The sequence below is a fragment of the Moschus berezovskii genome, chromosome 20, assembly GCF_049115385.1.
Source record: "Moschus berezovskii isolate FMDL1 chromosome 20, NW_MosBer_1.0, whole genome shotgun sequence".
NCBI lineage: Eukaryota > Metazoa > Chordata > Mammalia > Artiodactyla > Moschidae > Moschus > Moschus berezovskii.
This window is the reverse complement of record NC_142479.1, coordinates 66,337,039-66,340,160: the sequence shown is the minus strand read 5'-3', so window position 1 is coordinate 66,340,160 and position 3,122 is coordinate 66,337,039.

The window sequence follows — 3,122 nt, the reverse complement described above, 5'->3', positions numbered from 1 at the left end:
GCTCCTGGGCACCAGCTGAGCTACTGTATACAGCCTGTCCCTCTCACCACCTTAGGGGTGGGTTGAATTTAGAGTTCTCAAAGCCAGTTGGTAGGGGCGGGTTCATTCAGCGGTCTCACTTCCTGGTTCTCAGATTCCAGTCCACTGTGCTTCTCTGTGACTGGGAGATGCAGAGAAGTATGAATTTTCATGGAAACTGGCTTGCCAAAAGTTTTTCAAATATCTCGATGTTTGTGCTCAGCAAAGTCTCCTTTCTCTGTCCTATTTAAGCAAAGGTTTTTGACATTAATCTTCTTTATACACCAGCCCATAGGATGTGTGGGACCTCACATGCAGATATGACTTGTTAAAAGATTATTTTCAAGGCTTCCCTGGTGGCTCAGTGGTAAAGAATCCACCTGCCAACGCAGGAGACACAGGTTTGATCCCTGATATTGGAAGGCCCCCATGCTGCAGAGCAGCTAAGCCCCTGTGCCACAACCATTAAGCCTGTGCTCTAGAGCCCAGGAGCCGCAACTACTGAGCCATGTCTCACAGCTGCTGAAGCCCGAGTGCCCTGAGCCCATGCCCCGCAACAAGAGAAGCCACCACAGTGAGAAGCCTGCCCCCTGCAACTAGAGAGGAGCCCCTTCTCGTCACAGCTAGAGAAAAGCCCTTGTAGCAATGAAGACCCAGCACAGCCAAAAATAAATAAAAATTTTCTAAAGATTACTTTCAAAGGAGAAATAGAGGCACAGACATAGAGAAGAAACATACAGACTCCAAGAGGGGAGAGCGGGAGTGGGATGAATTGGGAGATTGGGATTGACGTATCTGTACTACTATAAATAAAACAGATGATTAATGAGAACCTGCAGGTATAGCACGGGGGAGGAAAGAAGGTGCAATCTGTTTGTAGGACACATATTAACTTTAAAAATACATTCCAGTGTACATCCAGTTTCAGTTTCAATTCACTTCAGTTCAGTCGCTCAGTCATGTCCTACTCTTTGCGACCCCATGAATCACAGCATGCCAGGCCTCCCTGTCCATCACCAACTCCAGGAGTTCACTCAAACTCATGTCTATCAAGCTGGTGATGCCATCCAGCCATCTCATCCTCTGTCGTCCCCTTCTCCTCCTGCCTCAATCCCTCCCAGCATCAGGGTCTTTTCAAATGAGTCAGCTCTTCGCATCAGGGGGCCAAAGTATTGGAGTTTCAGCCTCAGCATCAGTCCTTCCAAGGAACACCCAGGACTGATCTCCTTTAGGATGGACTGGTTGGATCTCCTTGCAGTCCAAGGAACTCTCAAGAGTCTTCTCCAGCACCACAGTTCAAAATCATCAATTCTTCGGTGCTTAGCTTTCTTCACAGTCCAACTCTCACATCCATACATGACCACGGGAAAAACCATAGCCTTGACTAGACGGACCTTTGTTAGCAAAATAATGTCTCTGCTTTTTAATATGCTGTCTATGTTGGTCATAACTTTCCTTCCAAGGAGTAAGTGTCTTTTAATTTCATGGCTGCAATCACCATCTGCAGTGATTTTGGAGCCCCTCAAAATAAAGTCTGACATTGTTTCCACTGTTTCCCCATCTGTTTCACATGAAGTGATGGGACCAGATGCCATGTTCTTAGTTTTCTGAATGTTGAGCTTTAAGCCAACTTTTCACTCTCCTCTTTCACTTTCATCAAGAGGCTTTTTAGTTCCTCTTCACTTTCTGCCATAAGGGTGGTGTCATCTGCATATCTGAGGTTATTGATATTTCTCCCGGCAATCTTGATTCCAGATTGTGCTTCTTCCAGCCCAGCGTTCCTCATGATGTACTCTGCATATAAGTTAAATGAGCAGGGTGACAATATACAACCTTGACGTACTCCTTTTCCTATTTGGAACCAGTCTGTTGTTCCATGTCCAGTTCTAACTACTGCTTCCTGACCTGAATACATTAGGTACAGACAAATACTATTTGATTCCACTTATACATGGGGTCGCAAAGAGTCAGACACGACTGAGCGACTGAACTGAACTGAACTGAACTGAATACAGGTACTTGGAATAGTCAAATTCATAGTGCCAGAAGGGCTTCCCTGATGGCCCAGAAGGCAGAGAATCTGCCTGCCATGCTAGAGACCTGGGTTCAATCCCTGGGTCCAGAAGATGCCCTGGTAAAGAGAATGGTGACCCACTCCAGTATTCTGGCCTGGAGAATTTCATGGACAGAGTAACACTTTCACTTTAGTACTGGAAAGTACATTGGTAGATGTCAGAGCTGGGGGTAGGGAGAAGGAGAATTGGGGAGTTAATGTTTAGTGGGGACAGAGTTTCAGTTTAGGAAGGTGAAAAATCTGGGAGATGGAAGATGGTGGTAGTTTCACAACAAGGTGAATGTATTTAGTGCCACGAAAGTGTACAGTTAAATATGCTGAAAATAGTATGCTTTATATTATGTGAAAGTGAAAGTCGCTCAGTCGTGTCCAACTCTTTGTGACCCCCGTGAACTATACAGTCCATGGAATTCTCCAGGCCAGAATACTGGAGTGGGTAGCCTTTCCCTTCTCCAGTGGATCCTCCTGACCCAGGAATTGAACTGAGGTCTCCTGCATTGCAGGCGGATTCTTTAACGACTGAGCTATCAGGGAAGCCCGTATTATGTGACTTTTTCCATAAGAAAAAAACATTAAAAAAGATTGTTTCCTGTAAGAGGCAAAATCATAACTCTCATATGGATACGAAACATGAGAATGTGTTACAGATTTTATTCCACTGAGGAGAAAACTAAGCAGATGTAATAACTGATTCAAAACAGAAGTGCAGAAGCACACACTCATGCAGAGAAAGGGCTGTGAAGATGAATTAAATGGGGCGGAACGGGTTTTTCCATGGGCAGGAGGGAAGTCACAGCCAGGGCATAATTTGCATGGTTATCAACAGCCCACAATTCACAGATTGTAAAGTTGTTCAAAGATGATGGAAAACTCAAGTCAGCTAACTCGGAGGGGTGTCCTCCAGAGAGCATATGTTTTTCCATGGAAGCACAACCGTTTTCAAGAGCGAGCGTGCATCTCAAAGCCAGTGCACTGGGACAGCCCTGAGGGGTGGGATGGGGAGGGAGGGAGGAGAGGGGTTCAGGATGGG